General features: G+C 40.3%; 1 protein-coding gene across 2 annotated transcripts in view; it reads right to left on the reverse strand.

Annotated features, from left to right (window-relative positions):
• Positions 1-22,907, reverse strand: part of PARD3B (par-3 family cell polarity regulator beta) — a 1,056,812-nt gene that overhangs the window by 75,417 nt on the left and 958,488 nt on the right. The window lies entirely within an intron of this gene.

Raw genomic sequence — 22,907 nt, forward strand, 5'->3', positions numbered from 1 at the left:
GGGATCGGTGGCAATCAGCTACCTCTTCCACAGCTTCTATGAAGCCCTCTCTGATCACCTGAACCTCACTGAGCCCGCTCCCTTATAAACAGAGAAATGACAAACTATTTTCAATCTAGTGTTGGTCTTTATTGGTTTTTGTCCCTTCCTATGTACTTCCTGTGTTCACCTCTCTTCAGGTCTCTTCCACCAGCCTCTGAGATTCTGATGGGCACTGAGTGACTGGCCCCAGTAGGTTCTCAATAAAGTGTGTTAGTGCCATGAATCTGAAGACTTTACATAGAGTCTTTCTGCATCTATCATACCAACTAAAGACACATATGGGACGAACATGGTATTGGAAGGTACTTGGTGACTGATCAACTCCTCACCTCCTCCCGTCAACACATGTGGTTTATGGCCACCCGTGTCCTCACTCTTGTGCTAGGGTAGCTCTCATATAATGTGCATGGAAGGGGTAGATAGAAAACCTGGCCTCTTATAATGGAGGGGAAGGGGGAGTTTGCTAATAAGCACAGGAAGTAACAGTGTCAAGGTTGTAGAGGAAATTTTTCTGGGTAGTACTCAAGCTGGAATTTATTTTCCTCCTACGAAAAGTCCCAGCTCTCTATGCAACCACCATCCCAGCTTGGGTGGTGTGTGTAGGGAGGGTTTGTCAGGGGAGGTGTTGCAAAACGAGAATATACGCACATTTAGAGTTAAGAAAGACTATTCCTGGTGTCACATTATTACAGGAGGCCCTTAGGAGTGTGCCCTGTAAAACCTCTTTATATTTCACCAATACATAGGAGCACCTGGCGTCATCTGAGAGGTTGACAGCCCAATAGCGACCTAGGTAGGATGAAGATTGCACTTACAGCTTTAGAAGTAACTACAGAGAGACAGAATTCTCTGCATTAGGATAAAGCCCTGATTTAAACTGCTAACCTTTTTAACAAAAACTAGGGGCAAGGATGGTGTCAGACAGTTAGGGGATAAATAAATGGCACAGAAAAAGAAGCGATGGATAGAAGTATTGTCCCCAGTCACTCCTATCTAAGGTTTGTTTTGTTTTTGACCTATTTTTTTATGGAGGGAGAATTAATGTAAATACCAGAAATATGTTGACAATTACTAATTGTGGTTGTTATAAAAACATCATGCTTCGTTGCCATAGATACAGAAGAATAAGGAATGAGGTGGGTCTTTTAGGAGACTGTGGGTAAAATTAAAATTAAAAAAAAAAGAAAAACATCATATTTATGTATCCTTAGGATGGCTTTAGACATTTACAACTAATTTTTTTCACGTGGCCACAAAACTCCAAGTTAAAACTTTCAGGGCCGTTATCTGAACTGGCCTGGCCTAATGATGGCAGTCAACATTCTGGGATCTCAGGAGGCAGCGCCCATGTGCTGTGGTTCTGGTAAGCTGCTGGCACGCTAGATTCTGTGAAATGTAGGATGATCCTTATCCTTAAGCAGCTTTTAGTCTTATTGGGAAAACAAGGATCAGAAATGAAATAATTAAAGAGTGAGTTAGGACAATGCATGAACCAATGTCATTCAGGATGTTACTAGCAGAAGCACAGATGAAGGTGTTTGGAAAAACTTCATGGAAGTAGAAGAGCAAAGGCCAGGTTTCAAAAGATGGATGGCATGCTTATACATCAAAAATTATTCTGTTCTTGAAAACAGTATGGACGTTTCTCAAAAAAACTAAAAATAGGGTTACCATATGATCCAGCAATCTCACTCCTGGGCATACATCTGGAAGAGATGAAAGCTCTAATTCAAAAAGATACAGGCACCACAGTGTTCACTGCAGCACTATTTACAATAGCCAAGACATGGAAGCAACCTAACAGATGAGTGGATAAAGAAGATGTGGGGGGTGTGTGTGTGTGTGTGTGTGTGTGTGTGTGTACACACACACACACACACACACACACAAACACACACATATATGGTGGAATATTACTCAGCCATAGAAAAGAATGAAATATTGCCATTTGCAGCAACATGGAAGGACCTAGAGATTATCATACTAAGTGAAGTAATTCAGACAGAGCAAGACAAATATCATATGGTATTGCTTATATGTGGAATCTAAAAAAATGATACAAATGAACTTATTTACGAAACAGAAACAGACCCACAGACATAGAAAACAAGTTTATGGTTACCAAAGGGGAAGGAGGGGAGGGATAAATTGGGAGTATGAGAGTAAAATTGATAAACAACAAGGATTTGCTGTAGAGCACAGATTCAATATCTTGTAATACACTATAATGGAAAAGAATCAAAAAGAGAACACAGATATACACATATATATGTATAACCGAATCATTATGCTGTACACCTGAAACTAACACAATATTGTAAATCAACTATACTTCAATTAAAAAATTATTCTATTCTTCACCAACTGTATATGTATTTGTGTGTTTCCCTATTAATACTGCAGCAACTTTAATACAATCATTCAGTTAGTAATTACTGAACACCTTCTGTATTCTAATGCCACATTAGGTACCACTTTCAAAACAATGAACAGCAGCTTGATTTCTTCATTGCTTTAAATATAAAAGAGACAGGCCTGCAAACAATTACAGTACAATGAGATCACCGCTGGAGTGTCAGTCTGAAGGAGGTAGTGGGAGTCTGAAGGAACAGATACCAGAGTCCACCTGGGAGAGCTGAAGACAGCTTCATGGGGGTGTTGAAGCTTCATTTAAACTTGAATATGAATGAGGAGGAGTTTGTTAGGAGGAGGAGGGGTAGGAGTAGCAGGAGAAGGCATTCTCAGTAGACAGAACCAAAGTGAAACAACATGGAGGCATAAAAGGAGCACTGTGTTCCCAGGGAATGTCAACATTTTGGTAAAAGAAGAAACAGAGGCTCTAAGGAAAAGAATATTAGGAACAGTAGCAACAATATCACTGGTGCTACTATTATGATTACAACAATATTATTGCCACTAGTACAATTTTTTTAAATAGATTTTATTTTTTAGAGAAGTTTTAGGTTTGTAGCAAAATTGAGAGGAAAGTACAGAGAGTTCCCATATATATCACGGATCATGCTTTTGGTGTCACAGCTAGAAAGTCATCACCAAATTTAAGGTCATTTGGATTTTTTCCAATGTTATCTTCTAGGAGTTTTACAGTTTTGCATCTTACATTAGGTCTGTGATAATTTTTGTGAAGACTATAAGGTCTGTGTTTAGATTCTTTTTTTCTTTCTTCTTCTTCTTTTTTTTTTTGCATGTGGATGTTCAGTTGTTCTAGCACCATTTGTTGAAAAGACTATTTTTGCTCTATTATATTGCTTTTGCAACTTTGTCAAAGATCCGTTGAGACTGTGTTTCTGTGGGTCTATTTCTGGGCTCTCTATTCTCTTCCACTGATCTATTTGTAGATTGTTTTCACCAATACCATACTGTCTTGATTACTGTAGCTGTATAGTAAGTCTTGAAGTTGGGTAGTGTCTGTCCTCCAACTTTGTTCTTCTCATTCAACATTGTGTTGGCTATTCTGGGACTTTTGCCTCTCCACATAAACTTTAGAATCAGTTTGTAACTTGCTGGGATTTTGATTGGGAGTACATTGAATATATAGATCAAGCTGGGAAGAACTGACATATAGACAATATTGAGTCTACCCAAGAACATAGACTCTCCAACACGGACTCGCCCTCCATTTTTTAGTACTTCTTTGATTACTACAATTTAACACTTATTTGGCCCTTACTGAGTGCCAAGCACAAGGCTAAATGTTTTATTTGCATTAGCCCATTCATTCCTCTCAAATATCCCCAATGGTTGCCCAATTTTGCACATGAGAAAACTGAGCAGTTGCCTAAGGTCATACAGCTAGGACACGGCATATCTGAGACAATGTTCAGGTCTGTCTGATCCCAGAGTCCAAGCTCTGGAGAAACTGCCATAGACTGGGTCTTGGAGGAACTCATGCCAAGGAACTTGATTTTACCATTAGTTGATGGTGAACCCACTGAGAAGTGATATTCCATAAGTGATAGCACATATTGAACAGTTAGAGAGATTATTCTTGCCATAGTATGGAGGTTCCCGTGACAGTCTAAGTCAGAGATGATAAAGGCCTAAACAAGGGGCTATTCAAAAGGATGGAGACAAGGGAGCATCATAAAGATGTTAAGAGGGTAAATTTAATACAACTGACTGAGAATTAATGGGAAGGATGTGTCTGGAATCATGCCTAAGTTTCTGAACTTAGCAACTAGGTGAATCTAATAACTGTTGCCGAGATGGGACTAAAAGAAGAACAGATTTAGGGGGTAGGGGTAGGGGTTGGAGGAGGGAACACTTAGATATATTAAGCTTGAGTTGGGACATCTGATGGAAATGCCTGAGAGATAATTGAGTATAAAAGTTCGCAATGCCAAAGAAAAATCTGGACTAGAGGTGTAGAATTGAGGAACATTCAGCCTATAGTTGGTGCCTGAAACCTTGGAAAAGAATTAGACTGCCCAGGAAGAATCTACAGTGACAGAGTAGAAGAAAAGACATGTGATGAAAGGAGAGAATGCCAATAATAATCTTAGAAATACCATAATTTAAGGGGCAGGCAAAAAAAAAAAAAGTTGAACCCAGGAGGGATTCTGAGTAAAAGTTGTTGGTCAAGAAGAGAGCAAGGAGAGAACGTTCACAGGAATTAAGGGAAAAGAATTCCACAAAAGAGGGAGTGGTTCACAGTGTCAAAAGCAGCCAAGAGCTTCAGTAAGACAAGATCTGTGGCTCATATGGTGTGTTGGCGAGCTTTACTCGATCCTCCCTCCTTGTCGAGGGTCACTCTGAACCATAGAGCCCGGAAAGCTGAAAACTACCTTTCCCAGAATTCCCTTGTAGTCAATGTTCTGGGTGTGATTTAAGGTGGGCCACGTCATTTGAGAAATGGAGTTGAGGCAGTGGCTATGCTTCCACTGTTGATTCTGGCAAGAACGTCTAAAGGTGTGCTTGGTTTTCCCATGGCAGTGTTAGCAGATGTGCCATTGCTAGTTTCTGGGGGTGGAGTATAGCTTTCATAGCTAGCTTTGGAGCTGGTGGCACTAAAGGTGAATTCCTGTTTGTGGCACCTTCCTAATTATGGTGGCTTCTGATATAGGCATTATTGTGTGGCTTGTGGAGCCAAAACCTTCCTCAAAGAAATGGCAGAAGCTCCCTGAGTAGCCTAGTTCTATTGTGTGGTTTGGGAAGTCATTCCTGAAAGCTTATCTAAGAATTCGTTTCCTAGCCTTCCTTATGATTCTGTAAGCCTGTTAACATGGTGTAATAAATTTGTTCCTGCTTAAGCTAGCTAGAGTGTGTATTGTTCTCTGCAACTGAACATTGACTGATAGAAAGTCTGTAAAAGGCTATGTGGGAATTGGCAATGAGATGTTGCTTGGTGCTCTATTGAAAGCCAGACTCTATGGTGTTGAAAATCTTTACAGTTTTCTAATAGATAAACACCCACTGGTTGCACTGTCTTATGCTATCATGCTCAGAAAATGAGATTAATACTTTCAAGTAAATAAACATTTGTTAGTGACTCTAAATATTAGAGTCGTATGCTAAGTACTCTAAGACACAGAGATGAGAAAAGTCATTTCCTGCTCAGGGACACACGGTTAGTCAAGGGAGATGAGAGCAATACATTTGCGTTCCATTATTTAAAAAACAGATTTACCTATTTTTTTCTCCCTAAGTCACCCAAAGATGACCTCTGTTAACATTTACAAATATATACATATTTTAATGGTATACAGAAATTTTTCCCAACTATTTACTACTGGTGTTTTCCTGTGCTAGTAGATATGTTTCCACAAACGTGAATTTTAATAGCTATATAAGATTTATGGATAAATCATAACTTATCTCATCTCCTCCTGTAATTTGATCACTTTTACTATCCCAATCAGAAATGGTGGCAATACAGATTATTGTGTTGGGGACAAAGATTCTTACAAATAGCTGTGAACTGAAAGTAGGAAACTGCAGCTAGAGGGTTGCCAAAGAGAAACTAATTATAAGTTTTAGTCGGGTCCTTAGGAAGTCAAGCCACTTTTGGAGGGAGTGAGGGGAGAGAGAACTGGCAGAGGCATTTATAAGCTCATTTCTCATTTTGCTGTGTGCTCAACAAGACTCAGAAATGCGTCTCCTTGAAGAACTCCATATTAGGTAATGTCTCACATCACAAAAACATAAGGTCAGCGGCTTTGATCCAATTAATTTTTTTTAAAGAAGCCCTTTATCTCACTTGGTATCATGCAGGTTTTTTTTTTTTTAATGTAATGACCTAAATATACATCTGATAGGAATAATCTTGACTTAAGCCATAACAGAAACATAGTCTTTTCCACAACAATGTAATGTTAGAACTTATGCTTGGATTTTGGGCATATTTATCTCTCTGCTGCTCAGGAAGTGAAACTTCAGAGAGCTCATTCAAAACAACGTGAAGAGCTCATACCTTGGTATGCCTTGCACATGGCGATCTTCTTTGTTTGGATTATGACAGCTTATGACAGCCTATCAGGAGGGCTTGGTGTTTGGGGGCGGGGGGCGAGCGGGGGGGATGTTGAATTAAGATGCTTTTAGTCCATGGGAGTTCTCCCAATTTCATTCACTCAGTGCCTGCTGCTGGCTGGGGTGTTAAGAGCCTTGTTAAAATAAAGCTATTAGTCTTTTCTCTACAAAAGCAAGGAGCTTGCCACTTACATTCAGTGTTCCTTAAATTAGTGTGTATTTGTAGCCCGGCATTGCAAGAATCAGCAGTTTCATAAAGCAATATACTAAAGAGGCCATTTAACACCCCTGTTTCCCCATTTGCAGATTAATGGAAGAGGGGAAGATTTAATGCCCTTTCAAACGTTTCTAAACAATTCATTAAAAATAAAAGGATAAATCAAATATCTGATGATAAAAAGTGGAAACAATTCAAAATTAACATGTTTTCCTATTCCTACAGGTCAGGACACATTTTTGCCAATGTTGTAATTTATGTCCCATAAGTCAATTTTCCTGAGGAAATTTAAAAGCTGCTGTGATGGAAAGGCTGTGCAAAGGTGCAATACAGCTTTTTCACCTACACATAACATCCTCACTTACAAATATGTCTTACTCAGACCCATTACCCAAGAATGAGTTTCACGCTGCCAGACACATCATAAGATTAAAATGCAAAGTATAAAAATGTAGATGCCATTTTAGGAAATACGCCTTTCATTTCAAGTTGGTAACATGACAGATATTTTTGAGCAGTTTCCAGAAGCTTTCTTTTAATTACATTGCTTTTACCTAGCTATAGGTTTGGCTGGAAGGTTTTTAAAGGAATCAACTCAATAAAAACATCTAAAAAGTTATAAACTTGGCTTTGAGAATCTTCTACTATTCAGACACTCTGCTAAAATGCTACATGTTTGGAGGAAGGGCAACTGACAATATTCCATCTAAACAAAAAGAAACTAATTAAAATAAGCTGCTTAATTATTTCTCTTTTGCAATGTGAAGTATATTATTCCTGAGATATGTATTTACAAATATGCTATCTAGAGAAGCAAAAGTACACACACTCGTTCAAACCATTATTTCTGAAGTGTTTATTTTCTCTAATTTAATTTCAGTAATTTTGTCAAATAACTGGGTATTCAGCTTATAGACTTGCTTAGAACATCTGCTAGTTTAGAAAATACAGCAAATAAAAATATTTTTAAAATAACTCTTGGATAAGCCTTTTAACCATTTTGTGCCTATATTTTCCTCCCTTGTAAAATGTTGGAGTTAAAACATAAATCCTTAAAGTCCCTTCTAACCTACACACATATATAAAAGTTATCTTGTATATAGTTTCCACATTATGTTAACCAATTACACCTTATTAATATAGTAACTATATGTACGCACATAGTTATTTTAAAGCTGAATGACAAAGATAGCAAAGCAATCTGCAACATTATAAAGTTATAACACATTTATTGGGATTTAAGCATTAAATCTCATGCTAGCACCATCCAAGTTCTAGCCATATACATATACATATGTACACATATACAAATGTACACATATACATATGTACACATATAGATATGTACACATTGGGCAACAGCCTGAATGATCTCTTTTCTGATTATCTTTGGAGAAAATAAAATCAGACATCTCCTGCCCAGCTCTGTTTGTGTCTGGGCCTAAGATACAGTTACCATAGAAACTATGATTGTGGATACAATTTACAAACTTGGCTTCATCTATCAGATGCACTTTGTGCGTTAGTGTATGTATGTGTGTGCGTGTGTACATGTGTGCATATGTGTCTTGCCAATAAGCTTGAAGAGCAAACTCTGGCTCTACATCTTTAATTAAAGAGCCAGACACCACTCCTCATTTCCTTTTCCCATCTGTCTACCTACAAAAAGAGATCTTGTAACACTGACTGACATATAACACTGACTGACATCTTACTTGGCAGAAGACAAAGGTCTGATGAAAAGATGAAAAAAAAGGTATTAGGAAAAGCATTCCCCAAGAAATCTGTCTGTTCACACCTGTCCTGTATTTTCCAGGAACAGAATAACAGAACTTTGGTGGAGTTTTGGTTAGTTACAGTAATCACTAGGTTCTAATACCCAGTACTTATTGAATTTGGTTTCCAATTGTTTCTTGGATATAATATGTGAGTAATTTACTCCTCTGCTGTTTTAGTTTATTGTACTCTGTGACAACCTTCTTTACACATCCTAAAAGAAACAAAGTTGACCTTCAAAATATGACTAAATCTGAAAATGATAATAGTTTGTTCACATTATTCCTTATGAGTTCACACTATCTCTTCTAACTATTAAGTCTTATAAAGGATATTCATTGACTAAAGCTCTCTAGCATATTTAAAATATACTTGCATTTATAAAGACTAAACAATGTAAATACATGCAAAATGTTAAGCTCTTCAGAATTTTTTTAATAGTTTAGTCAGTGGGCAAGTTCAAATCACTCCCATTATAGTTACTAGAAAGAAAAGATTCTCTGGAACACTCTACAATCAGTATCATGCGTTAAAATCAATGTGACCATTTCCATTTCTGCCTCATTTTACACGCGGGGAAACTAGAGTTCAGAGGATGTTAAAGCAACTTGCCCAAAGGGTCATACGGTGGCAAAGACAAGATCCAAACTGAGATCTGCCTGACCCCAAAGTAGTGCTTGTCTCACTCTTAATGCTGCCTCATATGTTAGAAGTGATCATTATAGTTACTGTTGCTCTGTTTCTTAAACAAAGAACTGAGGCATCAGACCTGAAAGTTGAAATAAACCTATGTTGGCAGTGAGATGAACACGTGAAATTATGACTGTCTGTGAGCACTCTGAATGTGCTTATGGTCATCATAGCCATACAGCTGAACCCCAATTGCCTAGTGATATTTATTTAAAATAGCTGGAGGGGGCTTCCCTGGTGGCGCAGTGGTTGAGAGTCCTCCTGCCGATGCAGGCGACGTGGGTTCGTGCCCCGGTCCGGGAGGATCCCACATGCCGCGGAGCGGCTGGGCTTGTGAGCCATGGCCGCTGAGCCTGCGCGTCCGGAGCCTGTGCTCTGCAACGGGAGAGGCCACAACAGTGAGAGGCCCGCGTACCGCAAAAAAAAAAAAAAAAAAAAGCTGGAGGCATTAATATACGTATACATGTTAATTTTTTGTTATAGCAAAAATAATTTTTAATAAAAATAACTTAATAAAAGGTTATTTTTGTTAAAAATATCCTGCTGTATTACAGGTTTTTTTTCAGTACTCATGAATGGTGTCAGTCTATTAATTTGGTTTACACAAGACATCAGATTGCGAGCTTCATTAGAATTGAGACAATGCCTCTTTTTTGAGCCATTACATTCTCAAGGCCTGGCATATCACCTTGTTCATTAATATTTATTGAGTCAATGAAACAGAAGTCTCAAACATCTACTCAGTAGCAGTTAACACAAAAAAATTAATGTTTCCCTAATGGCTACCTAGTTTTTTGAACCAGACCTGTGAAATAATAGGATACATACTATCAAAATGTTTTTAAGGAAGTTTTATGACATCTGTCCTTTGGTTAAGTCTTATTAAGACTGCACCTTTCAAGCTCTTTTGTTAATTAATTAATTTATTTTTGGCTGTGTTGGGTCTTCATTGCTGCACGCGGGCTTTCTCTAGTTGCGGTGAGCAGGGGGCTACTCTTTGTTGCGGTGTGCGGGCTTCTCATTGCAGTGGCTTTTCTTCGTTGCAGAGCACGGGCTTCAGTAATTGTGGCACACGGGCTCAGTAGTTGTGGCTAATGGGCTCTAGAGCGCAGGCTCAGTAGTTGTGGCACACGGGCTTAGTTGCTCAGCAGCATGTGGGATCTTCCAGGACCAGGGCTCAAACCTGTGTCCCCTGCATTGGCAGGCGGATTCTTAACCACTGCGCCACCAGAGAAGTCCCAAGCTCTTTTGTTTATTTAGTCCTGATTTATTTTCATTTCTTTAAAAAAAAACAAAAAAACAACCTAGAAACATTCTTATAGTTGAGATTTAAACTTGAATCTGGAGTATAAATCAAAACCATTAGGAACCTTAAGTATGTAACTGCTTAGAAAAGATTCTAATAGCTCAAAAATAATACTAGTACACTAGTAGGGGAAGCTTATCTGATAGAATAAATTACTGGGCACACTGGGAATAATCACTGTTGATCTAAACATGTACCTCAACGTGCAGCTTCACAAAGTTACCAGACCCACGCTACCATTAATGCTGGAATCAGACACACAATAGCCCTAGATTTATATTAACAAAATTATTTTGCAACCGACGGCTATACCAGCAGAATTCAGTTCTAGGAAGATGAATGAAGACGAGAGGAGGAGAAAGGAAGAACTAAACAGATGACTTTCTGAAAAATTGATGTTCTTGTGTCGAAACCTAATTTGAACAACGAAACCAAACACACACACCCTGTCAATGGTTTTCTATTAACTAGTGAATAAAGGCTCTCAGTAACTGACAGCCATCTAATTTTCCAGCTTTATGTTGTTCCGGTCATATATGCTCAACGATCTGATTTCACTGGGCATTTTACAGATCCCAAGAATGCACTTTTGTGCTGATGGCAAGGTGTCTACTTCTGTAGTTTTGGTAGCTCTTCCAGCGGTCAAGTTAGCGCCTTAAACATGGCAAGGGCTCAGTAAATGCTAATTGAGTGAATGAATGAAGGAACAAATGTTGCTCTGATTGGTTGTATTCACTGCTGTGAAGGGACAAGAAGAGGTGAAAGTAGCAGTGGGAAAGAAAAACAGATTTTGTAGAGGGTGGTGAGAACATTAAAACAGGGATAAACAGAGAAGAAAGCCTTGAAAAAGGGGTGTAGACAGGGGAAAAGGAAAAAAAAAAAACAACCCTGAGAAACAGAGAAAAGTTGCAAAAAAGGAAAGGGAACTATGGAATGAAAATAAGCTAGGTTATTGCAAACTATTCTCATTCTCAGCATACAGGTAATTCCTGTCCTAAGTTTCCATTAATCAAACTCTTGGACCAATCAGAATAGTCCATTCCCCTACCAGGCTGAGTAACAGGACTTTGTTCTTCTGATTAGATGTATAGCATCTTACTTTCAAACTCTTTAAAATGTGGTCATTTTAAGTCAACATTTAAAGTTGGATTTGATATAATCATTTAATTGGGCATTGATTCATCTACACAGAACTCATTCCTGAATTCTTCAATTTCATCAACATAATTTCTTTCCAAATTATCTTTTATCTAGATGCGAGAAGTCCAAATGCTGTGAACACTTTGCCAAAATAAAAAGCTTTTGGATTTCTAATGCTGGCTGGACACAAACCCATGGAAGAGAGCTGAAGAATAACGCATGCTTGCCAACTGCCAGATACAACTGCTTTTCCCATAATTAATATCATTCTTGCTGTTCAAGTACCATTTCCATCCTCTAATAATTTCCATTAATAGAGGAAGTTTCTGCAGTAATCTGTGCATGCTGAAAAACCACTGTGGCTTCCATACACATTTTAACCTAAATAATGACAATGAGTGTAAAGGGGATGGTTAGAGATATTACTGTAACCCAGGGCTGCATTCACTTGGTCATCGTTTTCAATCTCCAAAAACTGTCCAAAGGGCTTAGACCTTGGTGCTTAGAAATCAGGTCCGGTGCTCTGATTTCAATAGCACCGGACCATATGAATTTATACCAAGACGAGAAAGTGTATAAAATGAGTGTATTGGACTATTCATCTACCAAAAAATTAATGCGGAAAGAGAGTATTTTTAAAAAGATGCAAATATAAGCTCAGGTCCTGTAAACTATGATAGTTGTATCACATTTGAAGCTGAAGCTTCCAGTCAGAGGAAGTGATAGACCAGCTGCAAACCATACCCCAAACCTGCCAGTTCACACTGCTTTTTAGTATGCTGCTGCAAGATCAAGAACTCAGCTTAGGATATAAAATGGTGCAAACATACAGAGAGCAACAACAATAAAAATCAGCTCAAGTTTCTCGTAGGAGCCAAGAGATGAACGTAGCATGATGGTACCACAGTAGTCCCATACCAGGGAGGAGGCACCGAGTGGTTAAAGAGGTCCTGGGGTCCTTTCCTGGGCTTCGCTGTATGCTGAATACTGACACTACAATGAGCAAAGTTCTGATACAGGAAGACCAGTACCAAGATTGTTTTCCCCTCTGTTTCTAAGCTGCTTTGGAAATAGCCGAAGTCTACATCCTTTGCCTAAGATGGCTTTAGAAACACTCCACTTGAGCCCCGTCTAACCTTCCTCTGCCTTCTCTGTGAAGTCCACCCAGCAGAGATCTGACAGCGCCACTTGAGCCGGAAGCACTCACTCTGCGTGATGACCTGGGGGAGGGGGGGGTGGGGCTCAGGTTTGGAGACTGTGTTCAGTGACCTGATTAAAGCTTGAGAACCAGGTACCAAAGTTGCTGAGGGAATAGTACAGAAACAATACTTGTGTGGGGGCTTTGATAGCCATTGTTAAAATAAAAAACAGCTGGTCATTAACTGTGACAGCTGTGCTTCCACCGGGTAAAAAGTCTGGGGGGACAGGGCGATCAGCAAGGGCTGGCTTCGGCACCTGCGTGCTGATGGGCACCTGACCCTGGGCTTGGAGGGGCTGTGCACACATCTACCCTCGAGGCCGACCCTTCGGGGGCCGATAGTAATTTTCAAAATATCTGTCCTGTTTGTAAATGTGCTTTGCTGTCTAGTTCCTACATACATTTAGAATGACTATCAACAGATACGATATCAATAAAGGACTTTACAACGATCAGAGGATGTTCTCATACAGCATCGGACTCATCCATGCCACTACGCTGGCCAAGAGAAAGGCAGGTGTTACGCATTCCTTGTAAGACTATTTGCTCAAAGAGGGAGGCACAACAGTAAGACAATCCTAAAAAGCACCATCATTCCTACAGCGCGCCGCGTCCCTCCATTCTAACTAGAAACTGACTTGCAAAAAGTTTCTAATTGGACACTGAGAGGCCATGGTCCCTATAGCCCGCACAGCTTGTGGCGTGGTGGTCAGGAGCAGCTACTCCAGAACAGACCGGCTGGGCTTGAATTCCATTATCTGCTGCGTGACCTTGAGCAAGCTAACTTCTGAGCCTCAGTTTTCTCACCTGTAAAACAGGGCTAATAATAGTACCCACCTCAGGGCTTCCCTGGTGGCGCAGTGGTTGAGGGTCCGCCTGCCGATGCAGGGGACACGGGTTCATGCCCCGGTCCGGGAGGATCCCACATGCCGCGGAGCAGCTGGGCCCGTGAGCCATGGCCGCTGCGCCTGCGCGTCCGGAGCCTGTGCTCCGCAACGGGAGAGGCCACAGCTGTGAGAGGCCCGCGTACCGAAAAAAAAAAAAAAAAAAAAAAAAAAAAATAGTACCCTCCTCAGATGGTTACTGTAAGGACTAAATGGTAGGAGGCATGTAAACCACATAATACATGTCTTACATACAGAGTATACTTATATGTTCAATAAATCATAGTTGTTCTTATTGTTGCTGTAGTTACAGTGAACCTGACCTTTCTTTTGGTAAGAAAAATACCTGGAGAGAATCTCTTTCCTGCTCTGTAGGGGTCATTTCCGTGATCCTCTGACTTGCCCTGGCTAAACTAATGGAAGCTTCTTCAGTACTACTGGTCCAAAAACAGTTCTGGGAAAGAGAGTAAGAGAGTGAGTAGAGAGAAAAAGAAAAGAGAGAGAGAGAGAGAGAGATAGGGCGCATGCAAGAGAATGCTCTTACTTTCTCTTGTAAAAAAGCCTCTTTTCTGCATTTTATATATATATATATATATATATATATATATATATATATATATATATATATATATATAGGATGAGTGGCTGGAATGATGTCGTATTTAAAAGGATGATATATGCATGTATGTGTGTGTGTGCATATTTACATGTGTGAATATGTATATATATTTATACACACATACATATAATCATCTTACTACTCTACACAGAAACTGCTCAATGACTAGGATAAAGTTTAAATTCCTGAATGTGGCATCCAAGCCTTTCATAGTCTACTGTTATCAGTATCATCATCATGTTTGCAGCCCCATTTCCGGCCACTTCATCCTTACATACCCCACATGTGCCCTTCTCCACCATTGGTCCTTCCCTGACCCCCATGCATGCTCACACTTCCACACCCTGCCTCAGCTTTTCCCTTTGCCCTTTTCTCCCACTACCAAGTCCTCTGGGAAGCTCTTAACAGCGCTAGTCACTTCCCATTTTCTAAGAGTCTAGATTATATCTTTTAAAATAACTATCTAGATTATTATTTTATAATGATCTTGTACAATGATCTTTGTTAACACTTGTTGTCCTGCACATACTTCATGCTCAGTAAAGGCTGGATGATGAAAAGAATGAACCAGTTAAATGAAACAAGTAATCTTGAAGGTGAGATGTAACACAGGCAGGCAGAGAAATATGTAATCCTAGACTACCGACAGAAAACAGACTTGGATTAACCTAGCTGGCCTACCTCAAGAGGCTGTTAACAAGTGAGTACCACGCTCCAATTCATGAGGGAACATTAATTCCACTGCACGAAGTGAAGCCAAGAAGCAGTATTCATTATGGTTTAGGAATTTCACAGTACAGATGTGAAGTGTGCATTTTATTACAACATTACTGAACTGTTTGGGATCACACAAAAATACCGACCCCTTGTGTGTGCACTCCTACAGACTGGATGGGGAGAGGACGACAGCTGGGTCCTTTCCCAGGGCAGAACAGGCTCTGTGCATGGGTAGTGAGTCCACCCCTACCTGCTGACCTCAGCCATTCTGTTAGAGGTCCTACCACAGTCTATTGTTGGTTTTCCAAAATGAATGCAATCCCAGATTTAGCTCCACTTTGTGGTGGAAGGCCCCATCATTGTGTTTTCAAGTCTGAAAGCATCTCTGGCTTCTGTGTTCAGAGACAGGCCAGTCCAGGTACAGTTTCTCCCAAAAAGTAAAGATCCAGAGTCTGTAGGGAAGCATCATGTAGCAAGAGGTTGGCAGACAGGGAAAAGATAGAGAGAAAGAAAAAGGAAACCAACACTGGACATGATTCTCTCTAAGCAAAGAAACAAAATCCTAACTTAATGGCAGCTAAACAAATGAAAAGCTGGTTGAGTGCTATTTAGATGACTTCCCATATTTAAGAAGAAAAATGTTTATCTACTTAAAGGTGTATTCCTTGTGCCCCAGTACAGTATAAATGTTGAACAGAAATCAGCAGCCATGTATTATCTACAACTGCTTTTTACTATTTTAGTGGGCCCAGATGGAGAATTGTAAGGTGATTTTATAAACTTCAGCCTAATATACCTAACATCCCTAAGACGTAGGCAAAAGGATATACTCATCAATGTAATGAAACTAAGAAAAGTGAAAACTTAGGATGAATATTATGAGGAACTTCCAATGGTGTAATCCATTAGGAGGAGGGATAATTTGCCAGGGGGAGTTGATTTGTGTGTTAGAAAATGTATAATGCCCATTCATAATGTATTTGTGACAGACGTAATGCCAGGTCCACCTATAAATCAGATTTACCTTCTGTGCAAAGCCCCAGGGTCCTTCCTACCGAAGGCTTTCCTCGTGGGCACTGACCTGAGAAGATTTAAAATCCAAAGGGCCCAATTACTAAAAATCTTCCACCATGTAATTGGGCTTTGGTATGGAAAACAACACCACTATTAATCCAAGTCATTTGGAAGAAAGCAGAGAGAACTTCATCTCCTGATTCTGTCAACTGGTCCAGCGCAGTCTAGGGGATGGGTCTCTCTGAGCGTCTTCCCCAAGGGCCACGAGAAAATTTTACTTTGCAGACAGCAAAACTCCATAAATCATACTAGCTATCCACACGTGAGTCACTGACCATATGAAGAACACTGAATTTAAACTTAGGACGTTCACAGGGGAAACATCATTTTCAATTCGAGAGTCATCAGCCAGGAGCAACTCATCCAAAGAAAGAATGGGTAGAATCTTCAATCCTTAGGAACAGAGATCAAACACCATAATTCAAAGAGCATCAAAACTCAAGTGGGTGGGACAAGGAAAATGCAACGCTTTGGAAAGAACAGGCATTGAGCCCCTGTCACTCCATTCCTGGGAACAGAGGAGCATGTGGTCCAAAAGTTAATGACTCATTTTCAAGAAATCAAAATTCAATTCTGCACACTACATTTTCAATGACCCATGACTCAGTTAACAGCCACCAGACACTCGCTCTACCTTGCAACTCTCACTCAATGAGAATTCAAATACAGAGTAAATGGCTTTAAAAGTCCCCAATTGCCTGATATTAATAAAAACCAAACTGCAAGAAACTACAAAAAGAAAAAGCGTCTATTAAAAGTTTTTAGGTCCACACCAGTTTTCTTTTTTTTTTTTAAAAATAAAAACTTTATTGGAGTATAATTGCTTTACTTTGTTGTATTAGTTTCTGCTGTATAACAAAGTGAATCAGCTATATGTATTCATATATCCCCATATCACATCTCTCTTGCATCTCCCTCTCACCCTCTCTATCAAACCCCCCTAGGTGGTCAAAAAGCACCGAGCATATCTCCCTGTGCTATGTGGCTACTTCCCACTAGCTATCTATTTTACATTTGGTAGTGTATATATGTCCATGCCACTCTCTCACTTAGTCCCAGCTTACCCGTCCCCTTCCCCCGGTCCTCAAGTCCATTCTCTACTTCTCCGTCTTTATTCCTGTCCCGCCCCTAGGTTTTTCAGAACCATTTTTTAAAAAATTCCACATACATGTGTTAGCATACGGTATTTCTTTTTCTCTCTCTGACTTACTTCACTCTGTATGACAGACTCTAGGTCCATCTACCTCACTACAAATAACTCAATTTCGTTTCTTTTTATGGCTGAGTAATATTCCATTGTATATATGTGCCACATGTTCTTTATCCATTGATCCGATGATGGGCACGTAGGTTGTTTCCATCTCTGGGCTATTGTAAATAGAGCTGCAATGAACATTTTGGTACATGACTCTTTTTGAATTTTGGTTTTCTCAGGGTATATGCCCAGTAGTGGGATTGCTGGGTCATATGGTAGTTCTATATTTAGTTTTTTAAGGAACCTCCATACTGTTCTCCATAGTGGCTGAACCAATTCACATTCCCACCAGCAGTGCAAGAGTGTTCCCTTTTCTCCACACCCTCTCCAGCATTTATTGTTTCTAGATTTTTTGATGATGGTCATTCTGACTGGTGTGAGATGATATCTCATTGTAGTTTTGATTTGCATTTCTCTAATGATTAATGATGTTGAGCATCCTTTCATGTGTTTGTTGGCAGTCTGTATATCTTCTTTGGAGAAATGTCTATTTAGGTCTTCTGCCCATTTTTGGATTGGGTTGTTTGTTTTTTTGTTATTGAGCTGCATGAGCTGCTTGTAAATTTTGGAGATTAATCCTCTGTCAGTTGCTTCATTTGCAAATATTTTCTCCCATTCTGAGGGTTGTCTTTTGGTCTTGTTTATGGTTTCCTTTGCTGTGCAAAAGCTTTGAGGTTTCATTAGGTCCCATTTGTTTATTTTTGTTTTTATTTCCATTTCTCTAGGAGGTGGGTCAGAAAGGATCTTGCTGTGATTTATGTCATAGAGTGCTCTGCCTATGTTTTCCTCTAAGAGTTTGATAGTTTCTGGCCTTACATTTAGGTCTTTAATCCATTTTGAGCTTATTTTTGTGTATGGTGTTAGGGAGTGATCTAATCTCATACTTTTACATGTACCTGTCCAGTTTTCCCAGCACCACTTATTGAAGAGGCTGTCCTTTCTCCACTGTACATTCCTGCCACCTTTATCAAAGATAAGGTGTCCATATGTGCGTGGGTTTATCTCTGGGCTTTCTATCCTGTTCCATTGATCTTTCTGTTTTTGTGCCAGTACCACACTGTCTTGATTACTGTAGCTTTGTAGTATAGTCTGAAGTCAGGGAGCCTGATTCCTCCAGCTCCGTTTTTCGTTCTCAAGATTGCTTTGGCTATTTGGGGTCTTTTGTGTTTCCATACAAATTGTGAATTTTTTTGTTCTAGTTCTGAGAAAAATACCAGTGGTAGACTCATAGGAATTGCATTGAATCTGTAGATTGCTTTGGGTAGTAGATTCATTTTCACAATGTTGATTCTTCCAATCCAAGAACATGGTATATCTCTCCATCTGTTTGTATCATCTTTAATTTCTTTCATCAGTGTCTTATAATTTTCTGCATACAAGTCTTTTGTCTCCTTAGGTAGATTTATTCCTAGGTATTTTATTCTTTTTGTTGCAATGGTAAATGGGAGTGTTTTCTTAATTTCACTTTCATATTTTTTGTCAGTAGTGTATAGGAATGCTAGAGATTTCTGTGCGTTAATTTTGTATCCTGCTATATTACCAAATTCATTGATTAGCTCTAGTAGTTTTCTGGTAGCATCTTTAGGATTCTCTATGTATAGTATCATGTCATCTGCAAACAGTGACAGCTTTACTTTTTCTTTTCCGATTTGGATTCCTTTTATTTCTTTTTCTTCTCTGACTGCTGTGGCTAAAACTTGTATGTAATTTTTGATAGTTTGCTTAATATGTGTCTTGGCATGTTTCTCCTTGGATTTATCCTGTATGGGACTCTCTGTGCTTCCTGGACTTGACTATTTCTTTTCCCATATTAGGGAAGTTTTTAACTATAATCTCTTCAAATATTTTCTCAGTCCCTTTCTGTTTGTCTTCTTCTGGGACCCCTATAATTCAAATGTTGGTGTGTTTAATGTTGTCCCAGAGGTCTCTGAGACTGTCCTCAGTTCTTTTCATTCTTTTTTCTTTATTCTGCTCTGTGGTAGTTGTTTCCACTATTTTATGTTCCAGGTCACTTTTCCGTTCTTCTCTCTCTGTTATTCTGCTGTTGATTCCTTCTAGAGAATTTTTAGTTTTATTTATTGTGTTTTTCTCATGGTTTGTTTGCTCTTTAGTTCTTCTAGGTCCTTGTGAAATGCTTCTTGTATTTTCTTCATTCTATTTCCAAGATTTTGGATCATCTTTACTATTACTACTCTGAATTCTTTTTCAGGTAGACTGCCTATTTCCTCTTCATTTGTTTGGGTTTTTACCTTGCTCCTTCATCTGCTGTGTATTTCTCTGTCTTCTCATTTGCTTAACTTACTGTGTTTGGGGTCTCCTTTTCGCAGGCTGCAGGTTCATAGTTCCCGTTGTTTTTGGTGTCTGCCCCCAGTGGCTAAGGTTGGTTCAGTGGGTTGTGTAGGCTTCCTGGTGTAGGGGACTAGTGCCTGTGTTCCAGTGGATGAGGCTGGATCTTGTCTTTCTGGTGAGCAAGACCATGACCGGTGGTGTGTTTGGGGTGTCTGTGAACTTATTTTGATTTTAGGCAGCCTCCCTGCTAATGGGTTGTGTTGTGTTCCTGTCTTGCTAGTTGTTTGGCACAGGGTGTCCAGCACAGGGTTTCCAGCCCTGTAGCCTGCTGGTCATTGAGTGGAGCTGGGTTTTAGCACTGGAGATGGAGATCTGTGGAAGAGCTTTCGCCGTTTGATATTACGTGGGGCTGGGAGGTCTCTGGTGGACCAACGTCTTGAACTCAGCTCTCCCACCTCAGAGGCTCAGGCCTGACACCTGACCAGAGCACCAAGACCCTGTCAGCCACATGGCTCTTGCGGATGTGGTTACCGCAGCAGGAGTCGAAGCAGGGAGGGTGGCGGAGGTACCTGGTAGGATGTGGGGAGGAAAATACTGCTGAAATGCAGAAGGTGCACTTGCGCCTTCCCCCGTTGGGAGGCGGCTGACTTCATGGGGACGCCTCCCCCAGGACACCTGGGTGCCAATGGGCACAGCATGGCTGGAAGACAGGGGTTGTCCACTCCATTTTTCATTAGGCCTGCTGCCAAGTGTTTTTTAGACTCACTCGGATTGCTTCTCAACCTACCCTGGTGGGTTAACACAATGCAGCACTGTTGAGCCTGTTTACAATCAGAAAGGACAACACACCAGGAAATGTGATTTGCAGTATAATTCTCTACTGGTCAGGGCCTCAAAGAAAAATGACCCAACACTGCAATGTGTTTCTAATTGCTAGTTTCTATGAGTCATGGAAATCGGGGACCCTGAAAATGAGCAAGCTTGGCTATTGCTTGAGGAGTTGCAGCAAAGCAGCAGGGAGGCCAGACCCACCATGTACAAAGCGTGTACAAAGGAGGAAATTATAATGGTGGTGGAGTGAACTCACCTACTTCCTAGGAATGGGAAAGATTTTACAGAATAATGGCTTCAAATACTGCATTCTTTTAAATACTGTGAATTAAAGAGTTCTGTTAAATCAGGTCCTATATCAGTATTTTCAGAGATTTCCAAAAGCAAATACATTTCTTTCCATGCTACAAGCAAACATTCCAATAATAGTATTATAGTATGACCTGAATGGTAGCATTTGGTTTGACCAGAATACTCACAAATTACAATGAACCACAGGAGTCATGCTGTTTTGTGTATCCAAGTTGCAAATGACTGTTAGTGCATATCTCAAAAGGTAGCTTAGTTTTGAAATGTCCTATGACATCTTTCGGCACAGAAAAAGGACCCCAGTAAGGAGCCTTAGGACCATGACTCTGCCCCTTTCTCTACCTTTTGATGGGGGGCAACTCTGTGGAACACATGAAGATGGTGTGTGTGTGAAAGGAAAGAAAGGACTCAGATGTCTGTGATGTATATGATCAGTGGTTGTGGTTACTTTCTCTTTCCACAACCTGCAGAAATCAGAGGTAGATGTGGTCCATGGTACTGCCTGTAGTTAAATCAGAAGGAAGCAGAGCAGATTGGAATAAGGGGGCAATATGTCTGCATGTTAGACCTGGGGCTAAGATACACGTGGCAGAACTCCATTCTCATCTGTATACACCCTTCTGTAGAGTAGGAAACTCATGTGTCATGATTATGAACAATCTGTGAGTATGATGGCCTCTGGCATAGGCAGTCTGGAGTGAAATCATAGGTCACCTCATCTGAAAATCAATAGATAGAGTTGGGTCTTAAAAAGAACACAGCAACCTACATCTGATGCCAACCCTTTTGACTGTTTTCTAAGCATGAGTATTATGCATTGTATATGCATCGTAGAAAACTAGAAATAACAGCCAATGGTGAGAAAGGTTAAGTAGAGTGGACTTAATTTAGCTCCAAAAACTCACCCAGCTTTCACCCAGTTACCTCCCTGTCTCGATCCCTCCAATGCCCCACTGCTCCCATGGCTCCAGCCATGCTGCTCTCCTCACTGCTCCTCAGGCTTGCCAAGCAAGTTGCTATCTCAAGGCTTCTGTGGGCACATTTCCCTCTTCCCTGGAATGCCTACTCTCCAGATACCCACAAGCTTTTGTCCCTTATTTTGCTCGACTCTCTGTGTAAAAGTCCCCTTCTCAGAGAAGCCTTCTTGACCACCCTACATGAAACAGTGCGCCTCGCCCGGCACCATGCTCTAGCCGTTTAGACCAACTTTTATTTCTTCATGGAAATAATCATGGCCCAGAAATTACTCTTCATTTGTTTAGTGTCTCTCTTTCCTCACAAACATAAACTCCACAAAAGTCAGGACTTGGTTTTCTCTTCCTATCACCTAGACCAGTGCCTGGAAGATGTTCAGTATGTCAACATTTGATTAAGTGAAATAGTTATAAATCACTTTCCAAACATCCGTTTCTCCTCTTGTTACCTTCCTTTTTCTTTCTTTTCTTTTCTTTTCACTTTTTCTCTTTCTTTTCCTCCTTCCCTTTCCAGAGACAAACAATAAGTGCATACAGAGTGACTCAGTGGAAGAAATCTTAAATGCCTTTACCAGACTCTATAGAAGTGGCAGACTGTCTAGTGGCTCCTTTTTTCATCTCTTAGAAATTCTACCTTGGATAACTTCAAGATGGTGGAGGAGTGACACGTGGAGATCACCTTCCTCCCCACAAATACATCAAAAATACATCTACATGTGGAACAGCTCCCACAGAACACCTACTGAATGCTGGGAGAAGACCTCAGAATTCCCAAAAGGCAAGAAACTCCTCACATACCTGGGTAGGGTAAAAGAAAAAAGAAAAAACAGAGACAAAAGAATAGGGATGGGACCTGCACCTCAGGGAGGAAGCTGTGAAGGAGAAAAACCTTCCACACACTAGGAAAGGCCTTCACTGGAAGAGACGGGAGGATGGGCGTGGGGGAAGATTCAGAGCCACGGAAGAGAGAGCAGCAACAGGGGTGCAGAGGGCAAAGCTGAGAGATTCCTGCACAGAGGATCAGTGCCGACCAGCACTCACCAGCCTGAGAGGCTTGTCTCCTCACCTGCCGGGGCCGGTGGGGCCTGGGAGCTGAGGCTTGG

This window comes from Delphinus delphis, chromosome 7 (genome assembly GCF_949987515.2).
Source record: "Delphinus delphis chromosome 7, mDelDel1.2, whole genome shotgun sequence".
Lineage (NCBI taxonomy): Eukaryota > Metazoa > Chordata > Mammalia > Artiodactyla > Delphinidae > Delphinus > Delphinus delphis.